General features: G+C 46.8%; 17 non-coding genes across 17 annotated transcripts; all 17 read right to left on the bottom strand.

The window, feature by feature from the left end:
- Positions 1-4940: 4940 nt before the first annotated feature.
- Positions 4941-5013, bottom strand: Trnak-uuu (transfer RNA lysine (anticodon UUU)). Its single transcript has one exon. It is a non-coding gene; the product is annotated as a tRNA-Lys (tRNA).
- A 345-nt stretch (positions 5014-5358) lies between these two features.
- Trnas-aga (transfer RNA serine (anticodon AGA)) lies at positions 5359-5440 on the bottom strand. The gene has a single exon. It is a non-coding gene; the product is annotated as a tRNA-Ser (tRNA).
- A 736-nt stretch (positions 5441-6176) lies between these two features.
- Positions 6177-6258, bottom strand: Trnas-cga (transfer RNA serine (anticodon CGA)). The gene has a single exon. It is a non-coding gene; the product is annotated as a tRNA-Ser (tRNA).
- Positions 6259-6396: 138 nt separating this feature from the next.
- Trnak-uuu (transfer RNA lysine (anticodon UUU)) lies at positions 6397-6469 on the bottom strand. Its single transcript has one exon. It is a non-coding gene; the product is annotated as a tRNA-Lys (tRNA).
- A 345-nt stretch (positions 6470-6814) lies between these two features.
- On the bottom strand, positions 6815-6896 carry Trnas-aga (transfer RNA serine (anticodon AGA)). The gene has a single exon. It is a non-coding gene; the product is annotated as a tRNA-Ser (tRNA).
- Positions 6897-7632: 736 nt separating this feature from the next.
- Trnas-cga (transfer RNA serine (anticodon CGA)) lies at positions 7633-7714 on the bottom strand. The gene has a single exon. It is a non-coding gene; the product is annotated as a tRNA-Ser (tRNA).
- A 138-nt stretch (positions 7715-7852) lies between these two features.
- On the bottom strand, positions 7853-7925 carry Trnak-uuu (transfer RNA lysine (anticodon UUU)). Its single transcript has one exon. It is a non-coding gene; the product is annotated as a tRNA-Lys (tRNA).
- A 345-nt stretch (positions 7926-8270) lies between these two features.
- Positions 8271-8352, bottom strand: Trnas-aga (transfer RNA serine (anticodon AGA)). Its single transcript has one exon. It is a non-coding gene; the product is annotated as a tRNA-Ser (tRNA).
- Positions 8353-9088: 736 nt separating this feature from the next.
- Positions 9089-9170, bottom strand: Trnas-cga (transfer RNA serine (anticodon CGA)). Its single transcript has one exon. It is a non-coding gene; the product is annotated as a tRNA-Ser (tRNA).
- Positions 9171-9308: 138 nt separating this feature from the next.
- On the bottom strand, positions 9309-9381 carry Trnak-uuu (transfer RNA lysine (anticodon UUU)). The gene has a single exon. It is a non-coding gene; the product is annotated as a tRNA-Lys (tRNA).
- Positions 9382-9726: 345 nt separating this feature from the next.
- On the bottom strand, positions 9727-9808 carry Trnas-aga (transfer RNA serine (anticodon AGA)). Its single transcript has one exon. It is a non-coding gene; the product is annotated as a tRNA-Ser (tRNA).
- A 725-nt stretch (positions 9809-10533) lies between these two features.
- Trnas-cga (transfer RNA serine (anticodon CGA)) lies at positions 10534-10615 on the bottom strand. The gene has a single exon. It is a non-coding gene; the product is annotated as a tRNA-Ser (tRNA).
- A 138-nt stretch (positions 10616-10753) lies between these two features.
- Positions 10754-10826, bottom strand: Trnak-uuu (transfer RNA lysine (anticodon UUU)). The gene has a single exon. It is a non-coding gene; the product is annotated as a tRNA-Lys (tRNA).
- Positions 10827-11161: 335 nt separating this feature from the next.
- Trnas-aga (transfer RNA serine (anticodon AGA)) lies at positions 11162-11253 on the bottom strand. The gene has a single exon. It is a non-coding gene; the product is annotated as a tRNA-Ser (tRNA).
- Positions 11254-18288: 7035 nt separating this feature from the next.
- On the bottom strand, positions 18289-18370 carry Trnas-cga (transfer RNA serine (anticodon CGA)). The gene has a single exon. It is a non-coding gene; the product is annotated as a tRNA-Ser (tRNA).
- A 138-nt stretch (positions 18371-18508) lies between these two features.
- Trnak-uuu (transfer RNA lysine (anticodon UUU)) lies at positions 18509-18581 on the bottom strand. The gene has a single exon. It is a non-coding gene; the product is annotated as a tRNA-Lys (tRNA).
- A 424-nt stretch (positions 18582-19005) lies between these two features.
- On the bottom strand, positions 19006-19075 carry Trnaf-gaa (transfer RNA phenylalanine (anticodon GAA)). The gene has a single exon. It is a non-coding gene; the product is annotated as a tRNA-Phe (tRNA).
- Between the last annotated feature and the right edge of the window lie 2699 nt (positions 19076-21774).

The raw sequence follows: 21774 nt of genomic DNA, 5'->3' as shown, positions 1-21774 counted from the left end.
ATTGCGGAAAAGGTTTAATGTCGGGAATCATAGCCGTGAGGGGGGAGAACGACCGTTTGTTAGTCCTGTTAATGAGTGCGAGCATATCGCAGGAAATAGCCCATACATCTCGTGTGGTTTTGCAAAGAAAACGATGCTCAAGTGTACCCCGTTCGTCACAGGACTCGCATTTAGAGGACGGAATAAGGTGAATAGCCGCCAGCCGATCGTTGGTAGTCACAGTGCGAGTAATAACCGTATACCACGTGCTTCGCACTTCTGGCGATAACAACTTGTTGCTGACGTTTTGCCAAACAAGAACCCAGTTGTTGTGGGGAAATTGACGTACTAAGGCGTTCGGTGGTGGCAAACCGACCATCTCATGATACAAAGAAGTTGCAGACCGCGTCCTGCGGTCGCGAGCTAGTGAAACATGATAACTGCGAGACAAGAAAAAATCTCTGTATACAGCAAGCTTGTAAGGTATCTGCGAGACATTGATCGGTGCACTGTCAGAAAGGGGCTCATGGGCGTGGAAGAGGGCAGCCGTTGTACTGTGGGGGCTGTTCTCGACAATGGCGGCAATTCTGTTGACAAGCAGGGCAGAACATTTCTTTCTGACATCGACGAGACCTAGTCCACCGCGAGACGGAGGCTGGGTACATGTGGTAAGTTTCACCTTGAAAATATGACCACGCCACAGCAGCCAGTGTGCTGCTTGGCTGATCGTGCGTGCCAACGGAGGTGGGACGTTGAGCACTTGGGCTACATACCACGCTTTAGCCAGAATGTGAACATTGATCAACTCGACACGCTGGAGAAGATGTAATTGCCGGGTGGCGTGACGAACCATGAGACCCTTGACAGTTGTCGAAATACGGCGCCAGTTGTGAGCGGCCATCTTTATGGGACAAGCAAAGAAGTGAATGCCGAGCAACATGTGGGAGGCAGCTATGGTGTACCATGAGTCGGCAGCATAGTTGCGACAGGCACCTATTGGGAGCAACACCGTCTTATGCGGGTTCAGTTCCGCACCTGTAGCCTGGGCAAAAAGATTGAACACAGGTTTAACTAAAGAGATGTCCTTTCCTTGTCGTATGAAGACGCCGACATCGTCGGCGTACGCAACGCACGACGCCCGCACACCCTCCACATCGATCCCACTGACAGTGCGCCCAATTCGGCGGAGGAGGGGGTCAAGAGCGATAACAAAGAGGGACATAGAGAGGGGACACCCTTGCCGCACAGACCGTGCAATCCTAAAGGGAGCCGAAAGGGTGCCATTTATCAGAATGCGAGAAGACGCTCTCGTGAGGACATTTTGAAGGGCGGAGACAAAGTTCATATGAAATCCGATGTGACCTAACAAGGCAAAGAGGTAATCGTGGTTAATCCTATCAAATGCCTTCTTAAAATCAATCGAGAGAATCGCCCCTGGAGTCCGCGTGGCAGCAGTGTGAGCCACGACGTCCCTATACGTGCTCACGGCGGCAAGGATACCCCTCCCTGTCACAGCGCACATCTGGAAAGGGCTAATGATTTTTCGCATCACAGTGTGCAGCCTGGTTGCGACGCATTTGCTGAAAAGTTTGTAGTCACTGTTCAACAGCGTGATCGGGCGAAAGTTTTCAACTGTATCAGCCCCAGTGGTCTTAGGGAGAAGAATGACGATACCCTCTAGGAACTCTGCCGGACACGGAAGGCCACTCAACAATTCATTTGCGACCTTTGTGAGGATAGGTTCGAAGAGATCCCAGAACTCGAGGTAGAATTCTAAAGGAATTCCGTCAGGGCCTGGGGACTTGTTGCGAGCAGACGATCTGAGTGCATCGCTCATGTCCTCCGTCGCAATGGCGGAAAGGAGGGTGTCATTGTCCTCACGTGTCAGCAGGTTCCGCATTTCACCCATGAGTACATGTGCGGCCGCCCTATCGTGGTCGCTACGTTGAAACGCGGCACTAAAGTGAGCAAAAATATGCGCACGAATGTCCCTCTCAGCGGTGAGTCGCTCCCCAGTCTCCAGTCGAAGACACCGAATAAATTTAGTGGCACCCCGTCTCCGCTCTCTTTCGATATGGTGAATAGTCGGTGACTCCTCAAACGTCCCTACACAGCGGCTTCTAAGTAAGGAGCCCTGAAAATCTTGGGCTTGCAATTTAAAAATTTGAGCTTTCACAGCTTTTAACTGAATCAGAAATTGGTCATCAACAATATCTGGTAGAGAGACGGCATCTTTTAAAATCTGATAATAATATTCAGTGGTTCTGTGTTTCCACAGCGCAGCTTCGGCGCTAAAACACTTTAAAACAGCACGGATAGATGGTTTGGCCAGGTGAACCCACCAATTGACAGCCGAGGCATAGTTAGCCAGTTTTTCGCTGCAGGAAGAGAGCGTATCGTGTACCTGCCGACGCAACGAGGGGGCACGGACATGGGTCACGTTAAACTTCCACACCCGAGATCGACGGAACTGGCGGAGTTGCGGCGCGCGAAGGTCGCAGAAGAAGGCGCAGTGATCGGAAAAACAGACAGGGGCGACGTCGGCACTAATTAGGTGATCTGCTATGCAGGTCGACACATAGAGCCTATCAAGTCTACTAGCCCCATTGCGATAGAAATACGTAAAGACTTGCCGTTGAGGATAGAGAACACGCCACACATCTGCTAACTGGAAGCTTGCAATCAGACGATCAAGGTCGACGCACTTATGAGCCGTGGGAAACTGATCAGCGTCCGCAACCACACAATTAAAATCGCCCCCCAATACGACGGGCAGCGTCGGGCTACCAATCAAGGTGGGTACATCTTCAATGAAAAATCTCGCTCTCGCCCTCTTGAAACTGGTGCCAGACGGAGCGTAAATGTTAACTAGTTGCAGTCCTCCGATAACGCACGAGATTCCTCTGCCGGTCGGTAGTCGTTTGACTCGCGTCGGCTCTTCTGCAGACTTATATAAGATAGCGGTACCACACCTAGCTTCCGGGTCGACATTAAAAATGGCGGAATACCCCGTTAAAACATCAAGGGACACAACGCTCACTTCCTGCAGAAAAATAAAATCGTACCGACAATGTTGGATAAAATTCGCCAAGACTTGCAATTTCTGAGGAGCCGCAATACAGTTGATATTTAAGGTGGCTATTTTAACCATGTAGCTATGGGACGCATGGGTGTAGGGCACAGAGATAAATGTTGGAATGGGAGTCACCGAGAAGGCGCAGACGCACCGGAGACGGAAAGCAGGCTACCGTGGCAGTTACATGTCAACATCGTCCGCCCAGGAGAGCGGCGCAGGAGTTGTCGTGTCGCCGTCCGACAGACTGCCGCCGGTAGTGTCTCCCGACGGGGTTTTCCTTGACGCGCGAGTCTGCGAATTGCGCTGTTTACGAGAAGCCGTATCAGTACTAATCTTTTTCGACGGGGGCGAAATTTCCCGGCCGCCGGTACCCTTTCCTAGCATACCCTTAAGTTGCCGACTTTGCTCGCGAACGCGTTTTTCTCGCTGCGAGGCAAAGTCAGTGTCCCGCAACTTAGTTTTTACGTTCCCCACTGAGGCCACAGAGTGCGGTTCTACATCCATAACCAAATTCTCCGCGTGAGGTGGAGAAATGCGCAAGGTATTCGCTGGAGCAGCAATGGTACTGGGGGATGGGTTGGAGTCCGCGACCTTGTCGGGAGAAGCAGTAGGTGCGCAATCCCCAGTAGGGATGTCCGACACAACTGGCACCGAAGTTGCAACATCACATGGGGAGGACGTTTGACATTTGGGAACCATAGAGGCAGGCTCGGTCTCGCAAACTGCGGCAGTAGGAGCACCTGATTCCAGAACGCTCGGAACACGTTCATCAACAAGCGAAGCCGCGGAAGTCGTCTCCGGCAACGGAGCAGAACGGTTGGTCGGACGACATTCAGTGCTAATGTCAGGGACAGTGTCAACAACAGGCGTACGTGGAACAACAGGTACACTAGAAAGAACAGACATACCCACTACAACCGGATCACGATCTAGCGACTCAGCCGGTGGCGGAGAACCTCTAAGGAGGGCACCCGCGTAACTACCTGAGTTGTCTAGGGGCAACTGCACAGGGCGCCGTCGGGGACAAGAATTCCGCATATGTTCAGTGGAATGGCACAGAGAGCACGTTGGAGGTTGGCCGGTGTAGGAGATGAAGGCCCTATGGCCGCCTATGATAACAAAGGACGGAATGTGTTTTTTTAAGTCCATCCGTACAGTACGTACACCGTTATCACATTGATAAACATACGCGGACGACCAATAATCTTTAGTGACAGCAAAGATAGTCCCATATAAACTTAATGCACGGCGAATTTCATCTAAGGGCACTTCAAATGGCAGATGGAAAACTTTCACGTTACGAATACCATAACCGGCATGTAGCACTTTAACATCACTAATATTTCCGTCAGCATGTTTAAATTTCCGAACCCCGCCGTTGACGGCCACCAAACGCTCACATAGTTCACTATCAAGAATTTTCAAGAACACCGAATTAACAATAAAATCTAAATGTACACCATCTAGCAAAGCTGGGTCAATTTGCAATTCCGATCTGATCCAATGATGGATTTCAAAAGCCGTGGGACGCGGAAATTCGCGATCAAACAACAACTGAATAGTATTAGACCGGTTGTACGTCACCATTTTTCACAATTAATCCTTGAAAACTTACAAAAAGAGAAGAAACACGCTGAGTAAAGACACCAGGCCGCTGCAAACCACGGCGACCAACGATGTAAACACAGCTGCTAGCGGAGCTCGCGACGGGCACGTCCGCTCGCCGCAACCACTCGGCCACGACTGCCAGTAGCGGAAGATCCTCCCGACACATGCAACTGCTACTGTTTAAAGCACTGCAGTGCCAGGAAACGGCGTAGCAGCATTCTTTTCCGTAGTGCTTACACCGCTACGAGACGTGCGGCTACCAAGGTATTAAAATTTCCGCCCGAACAGGGACTTGAACCCTGGACCCTTAGGTTAAAAGCCTAATGCTCTACCGACTGAGCTATCCGGGCTCACGTTACCTGAACACCCCTCCCTTTAGGCATACTGACACATTGCCTCATGTCCTTTACTGTTGGGTAGTCGTTGCGTGGAGCTGTTACTATTAAAACGTCGTCTGACTGCTGTCTATAAACTCATTACGCTAGGGTCGTAACAGACTATCGAAGAAAGCTGACACACGATGTAAAGTGAAATTGCAGCAGTTTGTACGTCTCAGCAGAGGAGCTACGTGTTTTGTCGACACTCACTGGACAATTGTAAAATTCACAAGCGTCTCGAATGCAGTGTTTCCCACGTATTCGCTCATTTCACGGTTCCGTTGGAGATGTTCTTCACCTCTTGACACAAAAAAAGGACGCAGTCGGTAGGACTCGAACCTACGCTCCCAGAGGGAATCTGATTTCTAGTCAGACGCCTTAACCACTCGGCCACGACTGCCGGTCACAGAAGCGTCTCTCGGCAAGTGCAACTTTTCAAGCAATCTGACGTAAGAACACGACATGGCCTCACTCGTTTCTGTAGTGCTTCCGTTGCCAGCACATTAGCCGTTACGACAGTGTATCAATTTTGGCCTGGACGGGGGTTTGAACCCGGGACCCTTTGGTTGAAAGTCTAGCGCTCTACCGGCTGAGCTACCCGGTCCCTCGGCCGAGCATTGTGGTACATGCTGCATGGTGTTTGAGTGATTCGCGTGTCGTAATTACTGGCTTATGGCTCCAATGGCGATTTCACCGACTTCCCACTGACGCACCGCTGACGCTACTTTTCTGTCGTCTTAAACGATGGACATACTTGCAAGCAGCTGCGAGATCTTAAGAAAGGAAAACGCTGCACCACTGCTTTTGCCACACTCGAATGAATTGAATTGCGATTCTTAACAAGAAATGAATGCTCGCTCTGTCCAACACTTTGAAGCACATCTGCGTACTCACGAACACGGCGACGGCGCGACAAAATGACGGGGGCGCGTTCGTGGGCCTGCGACTGATTTCTGCAGTACTAGCGTCCGTGCGAGGTAAACCGAGAGCCGCAACAGACAGCGGCCGTCGCGAAACAGTATTCTGAAACATAAATTTCCGTCTTGTTGAGAATGGTGTCACTGGTTTGGATCCGCTTTCACCCACGCATGTCACATGTGTGCGAAAATTTCTGCTCGTTTTTACGCAAAATCACACGCAGCCGGTAGGATTCGAACCTACGCTCCCAGAGGGAATCTGATTTCGAGTCAGACGCCTTAACCACTCGGCCACGACTGCCAGTAGCGGAAGATCCTCCCGACACATGCAACTGCTACTGTTTAAAGCACTGCAGTGCCAGGAAACGGCGTAGCAGCATTCTTTTCCGTAGTGCTTACACCGCTACGAGACGTGCGGCTACCAAGGTATTAAAATTTCCGCCCGAACAGGGACTTGAACCCTGGACCCTTAGGTTAAAAGCCTAATGCTCTACCGACTGAGCTATCCGGGCTCACGTTACCTGAACACCCCTCCCTTTAGGCATACTGACACATTGCCTCATGTCCTTTACTGTTGGGTAGTCGTTGCGTGGAGCTGTTACTATTAAAACGTCGTCTGACTGCTGTCTATAAACTCATTACGCTAGGGTCGTAACAGACTATCGAAGAAAGCTGACACACGATGTAAAGTGAAATTGCAGCAGTTTGTACGTCTCAGCAGAGGAGCTACGTGTTTTGTCGACACTCACTGGACAATTGTAAAATTCACAAGCGTCTCGAATGCAGTGTTTCCCACGTATTCGCTCATTTCACGGTTCCGTTGGAGATGTTCTTCACCTCTTGACACAAAAAAAGGACGCAGTCGGTAGGACTCGAACCTACGCTCCCAGAGGGAATCTGATTTCTAGTCTGACGCCTTAACCACTCGGCCACGACTGCCGGTCACAGAAGCGTCTCTCGGCAACTGCAACTTTTCAAGCAATCTGACGTAAGAACACGACATGGCCTCACTCGTTTCTGTAGTGCTTCCGTTGCCAGCACATTAGCCGTTACGACAGTGTATCAATTTTGGCCTGGACGGGGGTTTGAACCCGGGACCCTTTGGTTGAAAGTCTAGCGCTCTACCGGCTGAGCTACCCGGTCCCTCGGCCGAGCATTGTGGTACATGCTGCATGGTGTTTGAGTGATTCGCGTGTCGTAATTACTGGCTTATGGCTCCAATGGCGACTTCACCGACTTCCCACTGACGCACCGCTGACGCTACTTTTCTGTCGTCTTAAACGATGGACATACTTGCAAGCAGCTGCGAGATCTTAAGAAAGGAAAACGCTGCACCACTGCTTTTGCCACACTCGAATGAATTGAATTGCGATTCTTAACAAGAAATGAATGCTCGCTCTGTCCAACACTTTGAAGCACATCTGCGTACTCACGAACACGGCGACGGCGCGACAAAATGACGGGGGCGCGTTCGTGGGCCTGCGACTGATTTCTGCAGTACTAGCGTCCGTGCGAGGTAAACCGAGAGCCGCAACAGACAGCGGCCGTCGCGAAACAGTATTCTGAAACATAAATTTCCGTCTTGTTGAGAATGGTGTCACTGGTTTGGATCCGCTTTCACCCACGCATGTCACATGTGTGCGAAAATTTCTGCTCGTTTTTACGCAAAATCACACGCAGCCGGTAGGATTCGAACCTACGCTCCCAGAGGGAATCTGATTTCGAGTCAGACGCCTTAACCACTCGGCCACGACTGCCAGTAGCGGAAGATCCTCCCGACACATGCAACTGCTACTGTTTAAAGCACTGCAGTGCCAGGAAACGGCGTAGCAGCATTCTTTTCCGTAGTGCTTACACCGCTACGAGACGTGCGGCTACCAAGGTATTAAAATTTCCGCCCGAACAGGGACTTGAACCCTGGACCCTTAGGTTAAAAGCCTAATGCTCTACCGACTGAGCTATCCGGGCTCACGTTACCTGAACACCCCTCCCTTTAGGCATACTGACACATTGCCTCATGTCCTTTACTGTTGGGTAGTCGTTGCGTGGAGCTGTTACTATTAAAACGTCGTCTGACTGCTGTCTATAAACTCATTACGCTAGGGTCGTAACAGACTATCGAAGAAAGCTGACACACGATGTAAAGTGAAATTGCAGCAGTTTGTACGTCTCAGCAGAGGAGCTACGTGTTTTGTCGACACTCACTGGACAATTGTAAAATTCACAAGCGTCTCGAATGCAGTGTTTCCCACGTATTCGCTCATTTCACGGTTCCGTTGGAGATGTTCTTCACCTCTTGACACAAAAAAAGGACGCAGTCGGTAGGACTCGAACCTACGCTCCCAGAGGGAATCTGATTTCTAGTCAGACGCCTTAACCACTCGGCCACGACTGCCGGTCACAGAAGCGTCTCTCGGCAACTGCAACTTTTCAAGCAATCTGACGTAAGAACACGACATGGCCTCACTCGTTTCTGTAGTGCTTCCGTTGCCAGCACATTAGCCGTTACGACAGTGTATCAATTTTGGCCTGGACGGGGGTTTGAACCCGGGACCCTTTGGTTGAAAGTCTAGCGCTCTACCGGCTGAGCTACCCGGTCCCTCGGCCGAGCATTGTGGTACATGCTGCATGGTGTTTGAGTGATTCGCGTGTCGTAATTACTGGCTTATGGCTCCAATGGCGACTTCACCGACTTCCCACTGACGCACCGCTGACGCTACTTTTCTGTCGTCTTAAACGATGGACATACTTGCAAGCAGCTGCGAGATCTTAAGAAAGGAAAACGCTGCACCACTGCTTTTGCCACACTCGAATGAATTGAATTGCGATTCTTAACAAGAAATGAATGCTCGCTCTGTCCAACACTTTGAAGCACATCTGCGTACTCACGAACACGGCGACGGCGCGACAAAATGACGGGGGCGCGTTCGTGGGCCTGCGACTGATTTCTGCAGTACTAGCGTCCGTGCGAGGTAAACCGAGAGCCGCAACAGACAGCGGCCGTCGCGAAACAGTATTCTGAAACATAAATTTCCGTCTTGTTGAGAATGGTGTCACTGGTTTGGATCCGCTTTCACCCACGCATGTCACATGTGTGCGAAAATTTCTGCTCGTTTTTACGCAAAATCACACGCAGCCGGTAGGATTCGAACCTACGCTCCCAGAGGGAATCTGATTTCGAGTCAGACGCCTTAACCACTCGGCCACGACTGCCAGTAGCGGAAGATCCTCCCGACACATGCAACTGCTACTGTTTAAAGCACTGCAGTGCCAGGAAACGGCGTAGCAGCATTCTTTTCCGTAGTGCTTACACCGCTACGAGACGTGCGGCTACCAAGGTATTAAAATTTCCGCCCGAACAGGGACTTGAACCCTGGACCCTTAGGTTAAAAGCCTAATGCTCCACCGACTGAGCTATCCGGGCTCACGTTACCTGAACACCCCTCCCTTTAGGCATACTGACACATTGCCTCATGTCCTTTACTGTTGGGTAGTCGTTGCGTGGAGCTGTTACTATTAAAACGTCGTCTGACTGCTGTCTATAAACTCATTACGCTAGGGTCGTAACAGACTATCGAAGAAAGCTGACACACGATGTAAAGTGAAATTGCAGCAGTTTGTACGTCTCAGCAGAGGAGCTACGTGTTTTGTCGACACTCACTGGACAATTGTAAAATTCACAAGCGTCTCGAATGCAGTGTTTCCCACGTATTCGCTCATTTCACGGTTCCGTTGGAGATGTTCTTCACCTCTTGACACAAAAAAAGGACGCAGTCGGTAGGACTCGAACCTACGCTCCCAGAGGGAATCTGATTTCTAGTCAGACGCCTTAACCACTCGGCCACGACTGCCGGTCACAGAAGCGTCTCTCGGCAACTGCAACTTTTCAAGCAATCTGACGTAAGAACACGACATGGCCTCACTCGTTTCTGTAGTGCTTCCGTTGCCAGCACATTAGCCGTTACGACAGTGTATCAATTTTGGCCTGGACGGGGGTTTGAACCCGGGACCCTTTGGTTGAAAGTCTAGCGCTCTACCGGCTGAGCTACCCGGTCCCTCGGCCGAGCATTGTGGTACATGCTGCATGGTGTTTGAGTGATTCGCGTGTCGTAATTACTGGCTTATGGCTCCAATGGCGACTTCACCGACTTCCCGCTGACGCTACTTTTCTGTCGTCTTAAACGATGGACATACTTGCAAGCAGCTGCGAGATCTTAAGAAAGGAAAACGCTGCACCACTGCTTTTGCCACACTCGAATGAATTGAATTGCGATTCTTAACAAGAAATGAATGCTCGCTCTGTCCAACACTTTGAAGCACATCTGCGTACTCACGAACACGGCGACGGCGCGACAAAATGACGGGGGCGCGTTCGTGGGCCTGCGACTGATTTCTGCAGTACTAGCGTCCGTGCGAGGTAAACCGAGAGCCGCAACAGACAGCGGCCGTCGCGAAACAGTATTCTGAAACATAAATTTCCGTCTTGTTGAGAATGGTGTCACTGGTTTGGATCCGCTTTCACCCACGCATGTCACATGTGTGCGAAAATTTCTGCTCGTTTTTACGCAAAATCACACGCAGCCGGTAGGATTCGAACCTACGCTCCCAGAGGGAATCTGATTTCGAGTCAGACGCCTTAACCACTCGGCCACGACTGCCAGTAGCGGAAGATCCTCCCGACACATGCAACTGCTACTGTTTAAAGCACTGCAGTGCCAGGAAACGGCGTAGCAGCATTCTTTTCCGTAGTGCTTACACCGCTACGAGACGTGCGGCTACCAAGGTATTAAAATTTCCGCCCGAACAGGGACTTGAACCCTGGACCCTTAGGTTAAAAGCCTAATGCTCTACCGACTGAGCTATCCGGGCTCACGTTACCTGAACACCCCTCCCTTTAGGCATACTGACACATTGCCTCATGTCCTTTACTGTTGGGTAGTCGTTGCGTGGAGCTGTTACTATTAAAACGTCGTCTGACTGCTGTCTATAAACTCATTACGCTAGGGTCGTAACAGACTATCGAAGAAAGCTGACACACGATGTAAAGTGAAATTGCAGCAGTTTGTACGTCTCAGCAGAGGAGCTACGTGTTTTGTCGACACTCACTGGACAATTGTAAAATTCACAAGCGTCTCGAATGCAGTGTTTCCCACGTATTCGCTCATTTCACGGTTCCGTTGGAGATGTTCTTCACCTCTTGACACAAAAAAAGGACGCAGTCGGTAGGACTCGAACCTACGCTCCCAGAGGGAATCTGATTTCTAGTCTGACGCCTTAACCACTCGGCCACTTTTTTTTTTTTTTTTTTTTTTCGCTCTGCCACTTTTTTTTTTTTTTTCGCCTTAACCACTTTTTTTTTTTATTTTTTTTTTATCATACCCTTTTTTTTTGCACCTTTTTTCTTATATGATTTGTGAATGGAGAATAGAAGCTTTGCAGCATGAGGCAGGTGGAGGCAAAACGGGCAGGGGTCTGAGACTTGAGGCCTGGCCGTGATGTCTCCCCCTAGTCCCGTTGCTGAGTTGCTTCATTATAAAATTCTTGACTGAGTATGCAAGCAATGCTTTGTGTTCGTCGTTCTCCTGAACCGAGTGGACCTTCATTTTAGACAAAAAATTTAGTTCATGTTGAGGCATTAGCAAATGAAGCTGATAGCTTGTAGCGTGTGTGGTATTTATTTATTTTATTTATATATATATAGATTTGATCCTTATTCCCACTGCTACTTGACAACAAAAAACATGCCTCTTTGTAACAGAAAAGTAATGCATGAAGCAATGGATGCTGAACGTGTATATTTGTTTGCTCTTGTTCTAGATTTTTTTTTTATTAATTTGTTTGTTTTATTTTCGCTTTTTTTTTCTTGTAAGGGAAGGAACTTCATTGAATGCAAAATATAAATATTATGGTAAGGCACTATTGCCATTGCCTTATTGTCTTCTTGATAGTTATAATAATAATAAATAAAAAAAAAAGAAGAAAAATCCTCTTCCATTAAAAGAAATGAGACTTCCATGTTAGTAAAAAAAAAAAAAAAAAAAAAAAAAAATTATCTGTACCCTACGATGCTGATATGTGGTTGTTTTTTCTTTTTCTTAATTTTTTTCTTTTTTCTTTTGATTTATTTATTTATTTTTTTTTTTTGTTTGTTTTGTTTTTAGGCTTCTGCTGGGGCATGAACAAAATAGCCTTCCGTGTTAGCAGATTATAATTGATGATAATATGAAGCTGTAAAATTGTAATTTGTTTTGTTTTTTTTTTTTTTTTTTTTTTGGTCCTGGTTTTTAGAAAACAAGCGTCCATTCGCTTAAAGAAATGACTTGTGTTTATCTTAGCTGCGTGTCAACCAATGCCCAGTCGCTCAAATACTATTTTTAGCATATTGCCGTAGTTCTTCTTGTGATCTTTATATTTCAGGGCTCTATAAAAAGCAAACTTCAAGTTCACGTAAAACTCAATGGAATTGTCAGTTCCCAGGTGATTAATTACGTAATTCACATAGTGTCCCATTAACCAGTGGACGGAGTTGTTTTTTGCTGCGGGAAAATAGCGAGTCTGAGGCCTGAGGAATGTCACAGGGGGAAAATTTTCTACCGAAGACCTCGTAAGAAATGCAAGTTGTTCTCTAATCCAATTACAGATTTGTAGATTCCCACCGCACGTTAATCTGTGCACTAACGTATCGATCAGTTTGCATTTGAGACAGAGATTCGTTTCGCTAATGCCGATTGCATGTAGCCTTTCATTAGTGCTGATGGTCCCATTCACTGTTTTATACCACGTTGATTTGACGTCGGATGGAAGACCACGCATATGAATATTTTCCCATATGGCGTCCCAATCAAAATGTGGGTATTTGCTTTCTAATTTGTTTCTCCCCTCCATTTTCCTTCGATGACACAGAATATCGCGGGCCGTGATCCGTCGTGAGTTGATTATGGCACTGCCAAGATAGCTGAGTTCCACGAAATATACTCGAACGTGCTGGAGCCGGTTATTTATTTTGTGCACATTCACCGGTGGCTGTAGACTTGCAGGCCTGACAACTTCAAATAATGTAGTTGTAATGCTGTCAGCGTGGTCGCTAAGGATAGTGGCGGTCCTTTTTATAAAAAGTGCAGACGCCTTATTTCTAATGTCAACTAAACCTAAACCTCCATTCCTGGGATCTAAGGTCGCTGTTGTTGCATCTACTCGGAATATTTCACCTCTCCACAGATAACTGGCAACGGTAGACATTATCTGTTTTCCAATCATTTTTGGTAACGGGAAGATCTGCGCTGTAAAGTAACCTTTGGAGAGGAGGCAGTTGTTAATGAAAAGTACCCTCTGAACCTGGTTCATATTACGGGAGAGGTTTTCTCTTGTTGTTCCAAGAATTTGTCCTGACGTATTTCTCCAGTTGATAGCTGCCATTTTCAATGGACAAGGCGTCAGCGTTATTCCCAGTGCTTTGCACTGGGTGACGTTTGTAGCCCAGGCTAATGTGGTGTGTTGGAAACCCCGTAGGTTTAAAAGTTTGCTTTTGTTGGCGTTGACACTCGCTCCGGAGACGCTACAGTACTTCTTAATTAGTATTTCCAATTTCGAAATGTCTTCGGCATTACGCAGTACGACTCCGACATCATCGGCATAGGCGTTTATAACAGTTCGGTGACCAGATAATGTGAGACCAGTCAGGCTGACATGAACACTGCGGAGAAAAGGCTCTAAAGACAGCACGAAGAGGAGCATTGAGAGGGGGCTTCCTTGAGGCACGCCACGCCTGATCTGGATCTGCTTTGTCCTCTGGCTGTTGACTGATATGCAAGCGCTGATTCCTGTTGCGATATTTCTAATCACACTTAGGACGCGCTCATTAAAACCTATTTTCGTCAGTGTGGCATTAAGGAATCTATGATCCACACGATCAAAAGCTTTCTGGAAGTCAATAAACATGATAGCACATTTGATGTTGGTCACAGCAGTGATTGCAATTACATCTCTATATTCAGCTATGCTTTTAAAAATACTCCTATTAGGAACACATGACTGGTGTGAGCTTACTATCCTTGTAGCGAGCTGTGAGAGTCTGTTGTTTATAATTCTGCCGATGATTTTATAATCAGAGTTTAACAGAGAGATAGGACGAAAGTTATTAAGGTTTGTTTTTGCAGTATTTTTTGGAATGAGTACTATTGTGCTCTCTTTAAAAACAGAAGGTATCTGTTTTCCCTGAAGTACCTCGTTCGTGATTCGGGTAAACATGTCACCAATCAAAGGCCAGTATCGTATATAAAATTCAACAGGCAAACCATCCGGTCCCGGTGATTTCTTCAAAGGAGATTTGCAGATGGTTCTGTAGATTTCTTCGTTAGTACACTCTACGAGAAGGTTTTCGTTTTCCTCGCCTGACACCTGGGGAGCTATGGAACTAAGGTACTCATCGAAGGACTCTTCACATACCGGACTGACTGAGTATAGGTCTTCGTAATACTTGTGCACTGCATTGACGATGTCTCTCTGAGTCATGAGTGTCTCGCCATTTTCAGACTGAAGTCCATCGATGAAGGTGCGTCTCCTATTCCTTTCGTGCCTCAGTAGATGGTACAAGGAAGCATGTTCATCCGCCACGACTGTTTTAGCCTTTGATTTTATTTTCAGACCCTCCATCTGCTGTCTTTTAATGCTAAGCAATTTGGCCTTGGTGCGCTTGATATCTGCCAGACGGATGTTGGAAGTGTCTGCCTGCTCATATAGATTTCGCAACATGGTGTAATAAAATTCTATGGAATTTTTCAAGTCTTTCGATCGTTGTGCACCATAATGGATGAGGACTTTTCGCAGTTTAGGCTTTGCCCTGTTGCACCACCAGTCTAGTACTGAGACATGCCTGTTTACGGAGCGGAGGCACATGGCCCACGCTTCTGTCAAACTTTCTTCTAGTCCGTCTTCCTGCATCAGTGACATGTTAAGGTGCCATTGACTTCTGAAGCGACGAGTAGGTTGCGCAGGAAGGCTGACGGTAGCAAGCACGGCACTATGATCAGAAAAGTATACAGGAGTCGTCTCCGCTTTAATGAAAGAGCTGACTAGACTTTGCGATATGTAGAGTCTGTCAATTCTACTTCGTGATTGAGGACCGATATATGTGAAAGCCACAAATGTGGGATACGTTATTTCCCAAGCATCTTTAAGCTGTAAAACAGTGACGAAACGCTTCAGTTCATTGCAGTTATTAAAATTCGGAACCTGGTCTTTTTTATTGATCACACAATTAAAATCACCGCCGATGATAAGATCCTTGGGGTTTTTCCGCAATAAATAAATGATCTCTTCTTTAAAGAACTGTGCTCTTTCCATTCTATTGGATGTACCGGAAGGGGCATACAGATTGATAAGAGTAAAACCAAAGACTTTTATACCTATCGCTCTGCCGGAGTCCAATCTTTCAATATCCGTGACAGGGATCCCCTCCCTGACTAAAATTGCTGTCCCTATGTTAGTGTCAAGCGAGACATTTAAAATAGACAAATATCCTGGCACTGTAAGGTTAGTGAGTACAACTTCTTGTAGGAAAACAATGTCCGTCCCTGACTCATAGAGGTACTCTTTGAGCGCTGCAATTTTAGTCGCCGATGTAATCCTGTTAATATTGATAGTTGCAAGTGTATACGCCTGGGACATTTAGTTTACATAAAAATGTACATAAAGGAATAAAAAAAAATAGTAAAATAAAGATAAAAACAGGGAGCTGTGCCGCTTCTAGAAGGGTTAAACTATTCCACTTCAACAAGCTCCTACAAGAATAATCTACAGAGAAATACCTATGAGTATGGAAAAGACGTGAACACACTGCTTTTGGTTCCTCCGAAAAATGACTAAGACAATAGTACAATCAGAACATAAAGCGGTTCAACGATATTTGTTTTTCCCCTTTTTTTTGTTGAATTGTGATCCTCAGTTTGGTGGAGTATTCCTAAGTTCTCGGGTTTTAGTTTTGCAGAGGGGCTTTCCGTCACTAATGTTACTTGAAGGTACATCCTTAGGTGTTTCCGTAATAATTTCATACAGGACATTCTTGGCCGTTGCGTCATCTTGTCCAGGTTGTTGTTTGCTTTGCTTACGGGAAACTTTGAGATTAGGTTGCGGTTTGAGTTTACGTCTTTGGACATCTTGGTTCAACGCGCCGTCCTTCGCGTTGTCTATCTTCACCACCGTTGAGACCGAAGCTGCCTCAACAGTGTTCTGTTTATGACTTCCACTTCCTTGTCCTTCCGGCACTAACTCCAGGGCACTGACTGAATCGGTTGGTTGGGGGTCGGTGAGTTCGTGAATGCGGTTCTGCTCCGTCACCTCATGGGGGTCGGAGTGCGGCTCGTCCGCCGCCGCGACAACCGTTACTGCTTCGCCTCCGTGGTCTGTTGGTACCTGTGCGGCGGCCGACAGCGGTTGGGTTGCCTTAGCCGCTGTCGTCACGTCCATACATGTACTGTCTGTTTCCTCTAACACATCTGCATCACACTGCTTCTGTTTGCGGGTGGAGGGGGAAGTGCGGGAGGACTCGCCGTCCGAGCCGTCATCAGTCGCTTCCAACGGTCGTTTCTTATTCTGAAGATCGCATTCGGGAACAGAAGGGTGACTCATTATCACTTTCAGAGGTGGAAACTCTGTGTTAGTTATAGCGGGCATTGTAGAAGTACCTGCACCACTGTCATTAGCAGAAGGAGGGGAGTTGCTGCTTGGTAAGACGTCGCTAAGGGTCAGTTTGTGACGCTGTGTTAGATTATTACGGAGGACAAAAACACGGCGGGGACAATCTTGTCTGAAATGACCTGTCTCGTTACAAATATTGCACGTACGCTCCTGCCCAGAATAAACAACATGTGCTTTATGACCTGCAACAGATATATGGGACGGAATATTGGCTTTCACCTCCATTTCGACGGACCTAATGCCATTATAACACTGTATCTTGTACAACTTCGACCATCTTTCGTTATAGATGGATTTAACTTCCCCATATTTAGATAGAGCGTCTTTGATCAACTGATTGTCAACTTCGATAGGAACATTCAAAATCCTCACATTGGTGTACATTATATCAGCTTTTCGTACAGAAACATTACTTTTTGAACCATCCCGATGAACAAATTCAACAGAATTACCCCATTGTGCAAGTAACTTATCGACAGTCACGGAGTTCAGAAATTTAACATAAACACAGTATTTTTCAGCATCTAACTGCGTGGTGTGAACAGAGTCAGAATTGATACAGATTACCTCAGTGAGCCAGTCATGGATCTCCAGTGCAGTGGGTTGGACCGGGCGGGTTTCCTTCTCGAACGAGAAAACTAACGTATTTTTCCTGACGGTGTCAGACATGGTCTTCTGTGCCGACGAAATTCCGGTAAAAACCGAAATCGCGACGAAGAAAGAAACGGAGAACACACAATAACACCTCAAAAACACTTATCAGGACCACCAAAAGCAACAATACTACGAAAACGCACAGATAGCTGTAGGTAAACACAAAAACACCGGCGATAGCGCTAACGTGTGCGGAGCAAACAACAAGCACGTCCGACCGCGGCGACGGCTAAAGCCAGAATGCAGGCCACGACTGCCGGTCACAGAAGCGTCTCTCGGCAAGTGCAACTTTTCAAGCAATCTGACGTAAGAACACGACATGGCCTCACTCGTTTCTGTAGTGCTTCCGTTGCCAGCACATTAGCCGTTACGACAGTGTATCAATTTTGGCCTGGACGGGGGTTTGAACCCGGGACCCTTTGGTTGAAAGTCTAGCGCTCTACCGGCTGAGCTACCCGGTCCCTCGGCCGAGCATTGTGGTACATGCTGCATGGTGTTTGAGTGATTCGCGTGTCGTAATTACTGGCTTATGGCTCCAATGGCGACTTCACCGACTTCCCGCTGACGCTACTTTTCTGTCGTCTTAAACGATGGACATACTTGCAAGCAGCTGCGAGATCTTAAGAAAGGAAAACGCTGCACCACTGCTTTTGCCACACTCGAATGAATTGAATTGCGATTCTTAACAAGAAATGAATGCTCGCTCTGTCCAACACTTTGAAGCACATCTGCGTACTCACGAACACGGCGACGGCGCGACAAAATGACGGGGGCGCGTTCGTGGGCCTGCGACTGATTTCTGCAGTACTAGCGTCCGTGCGAGGTAAACCGAGAGCCGCAACAGACAGCGGCCGTCGCGAAACAGTATTCTGAAACATAAATTTCCGTCTTGTTGAGAATGGTGTCACTGGTTTGGATCCGCTTTCACCCACGCATGTCACATGTGTGCGAAAATTTCTGCTCGTTTTTACGCAAAATCACACGCAGCCGGTAGGATTCGAACCTACGCTCCCAGAGGGAATCTGATTTCGAGTCAGACGCCTTAACCACTCGGCCACGACTGCCAGTAGCGGAAGATCCTCCCGACACATGCAACTGCTACTGTTTAAAGCACTGCAGTGCCAGGAAACGGCGTAGCAGCATTCTTTTCCGTAGTGCTTACACCGCTACGAGACGTGCGGCTACCAAGGTATTAAAATTTCCGCCCGAACAGGGACTTGAACCCTGGACCCTTAGGTTAAAAGCCTAATGCTCTACCGACTGAGCTATCCGGGCTCACGTTACCTGAACACCCCTCCCTTTAGGCATACTGACACATTGCCTCATGTCCTTTACTGTTGGGTAGTCGTTGCGTGGAGCTGTTACTATTAAAACGTCGTCTGACTGCTGTCTATAAACTCATTACGCTAGGGTCGTAACAGACTATCGAAGAAAGCTGACACACGATGTAAAGTGAAATTGCAGCAGTTTGTACGTCTCAGCAGAGGAGCTACGTGTTTTGTCGACACTCACTGGACAATTGTAAAATTCACAAGCGTCTCGAATGCAGTGTTTCCCACGTATTCGCTCATTTCACGGTTCCGTTGGAGATGTTCTTCACCTCTTGACACAAAAAAGGACGCAGTCGGTAGGACTCGAACCTACGCTCCCAGAGGGAATCTGATTTCTAGTCAGACGCCTTAACCACTTTTTTTTTTTTTTTTTTAACCCGGGATCGAACCAGGGACCTTTAGATCTTCAGTCTAACGCTCTCCCAACTGAGCTATTTTTTTTCTTTTTTTTTTGTTTTTTTTTGTTTTCAGACGCCTTAACCACTTTTTTTTTTTTTTTCATTTTTTTTAATCTTCGGATCCGAAGTCCGACGCCTTATCCATTTTTTTTTCTTTTTTTTTTTCTTTTTGTTTTAACGCCTTAACCACTTTTTTTTTTTTTTTTTTATTATTTTAATCCTTCCTAGCTGAAGCTTTTCAGCAGTTGGCGGGGGGGGACAAGGAGGGCAGGGGTCATAGAACACGAGGCCTGGCCACGATGGCCCCACCCGCCTCTCACTGATTTACTTCGTCATCGGAGACTGTGTGTAAAATACTGTCTATGTCTGTATGGGTGATATCTTAGCTGTTTAGCTGGTAGTTTTTTTTTTTTGTTTTTTTTTTGTTTTTTATTCTTTACGTTTTTTTGAAAGTTTGTAAAATTATTGTTTCTTCTTGTAGTATGTCCCATTTCGAAAGCAGGATGTATATCCCTTTCTGTTTAACATCAAATCTAATTTTTTGAAAAAAAAAAAAAATACAGGTCTAAATCCATTAGACAAGAAAACTTCTTCGACTTCACAGTAATACATGTGGAATGTGGTAGTTCACTCGCAAGCTCATGTGAGTGAAGAAACTAAATAAATAAATAAATAAAAAATAAAAAATAAACAATAAAAATAAAAAGTTCAATAGGTAAGGTAAATGATATACCCTCTTTGTAAAACTAAGGTGAGATGTGCCTCAGTAACAAGATAAAGCACCTCACCTGTGAAGATCGTTGTCAGTGGGTGGCTGAAGTCGATATGAACATGACTGACGCTGAGACTAGAACTCGTCACAGTTGTCTGCTGGGTAGGGACAGATGAGAGGGGCTGCTGCATCATCAACAAACTAACCGATCCCTTGTTGTTCAAAAACAATGTCCAACATATTGCCAAAGATTTGTTTCAAATTTCCCGTTTGTTTCAGTCTCCAATAGGCATTATGCATGTATGCTAAAAATTCGACAAGGTTGTCGCCGTCCCGTCTGGTGATCGTATAATGCACGTAATTTGCCAATATCCACATCATTGTAGCATTCTTAGCCATAGGATAGTAGTCCTTATCTGGGGTCGTGATGATAGTGATCGAGATACTCGCTGGCGAGCTTCTCGATAATAGTGCGAGGTTTTTCCTCACCCATCGCCAGTTGTTTAAGTGGCCGCAGCAGGTGAAACGATGAAGCAAAGTGTCGATTAAACCACACTGAACACATTTGTCAGAGGGATGTAAGCCTATTCTATGTAATTTTTCATTAGTGGCAATGGTATCGTTCACCACCTGGTACCAAGTCGATGCAACATCCCATGAATGAATCTTAAGACTAACATTCCTCCATAGTGTCTTCCAGTTACAAGATGGATTTTTTACCTCAATTTTATTACATTTACGCATCTTAGTCCATTTCTGCATGACAACATTCGTTGGCAAATGCGTGTTGCGTAAGATGCTTTCGCCTACATAACTTGTTTCAATGAAATATTCTCGGACATGTTTCAGCTTGAAGTGTATTTTGCTGATGTCGACGGGCGGGTGCATGTTTCCGGGGCGAACGACGTGGAACAGACTTGCAGTTATGTTTGGGGCATGACTGTATACCAGGCGCGAAGTTCGTTTCAGAAAAAGGGCGGTGGCTTTTTTATGGATGTCAGTGAGCCCTAACCCGCCGTCGGGTCGTGATTTTGTTAGCGTGGCACTGTCGAGTTTAAAAATATTCCCCTTCCACACGAATCTGCTAGCTAGTTGCAACATTTTTCTGGCCTGAACTTTAGGTATGGGAAATACTTGTGCCAGGTAGTATGCTTTGGAGAAAATATATAGATTGACAATCTTGACCCTTTCAATCAAGTTCGCAGAGCGCCAGTTATTTTCAACAATGAGACCATGCATGCTGTTCGTAACTGCTTTCCAGTTTTTCGCCGCCATTTTAAGAGGACATTTGTCGACGATGATACCTAGTGACTTAGGATTGTCCACTTTGTGGGCCCAGGGTATGGATACATGGTCAAGACCTCTCAAGTTAACCAGTTTGCATTTTCCTTCATTGAGTTTAGCTCCAGACACCTTACTGTAGTTGTCGATTTCCGTTTTAATTGTCTTTACGTCGTTTACACAACGAATAACTGCTGTAACATCATCGGCATAGGCACGCACCGCAAAACGAGCTCTTGATAGAGATAGACCTGGTAATGTGGACTCCAGGTGTCTGAGGACAGGTTCCAGAGAAAAGGCAAAGAGCAACATCGAGAGAGGACTTCCCTGTGGGACCCCACTCTTAAGTGGGATCGGTTTTGTCAACTGGCCGTTAACACACAATCGGGTGGTAATGCCTGTGATGACATTGCGGAGTAAGGTTACTGCTATGTTATCTAATCCAATTCTTTCCATGATCTGGAGTATGTAACGGTGACTCACACGATCAAAAGCCTTAGAAAGGTCGACAAACAGTAGGGCACAGTTGATGTTGGTCGCCGCTGTGATCGAAATTACGTCCCTGATTTCAGCTATTGTCGTCGTTACGCATCTGCCAGGGATGCAAGACTGATGAGGTTTGATGACATGCCGGGCTATCAAGATCAATCTACTGTTTATCGCTCTGGCAATAGTCTTATAATCAAAATTTAGCAGCATGATAGGCCGGAAGTTATCAATTTGCCTGTGACCTCGTTGTTTCGGTA

The sequence above is a fragment of the Schistocerca nitens genome, chromosome 4, assembly GCF_023898315.1.
Source record: "Schistocerca nitens isolate TAMUIC-IGC-003100 chromosome 4, iqSchNite1.1, whole genome shotgun sequence".
NCBI lineage: Eukaryota > Metazoa > Arthropoda > Insecta > Orthoptera > Acrididae > Schistocerca > Schistocerca nitens.
Note: the sequence above shows the minus strand (reverse complement) of the source record. Positions and strands in the feature narration are given on the sequence as shown.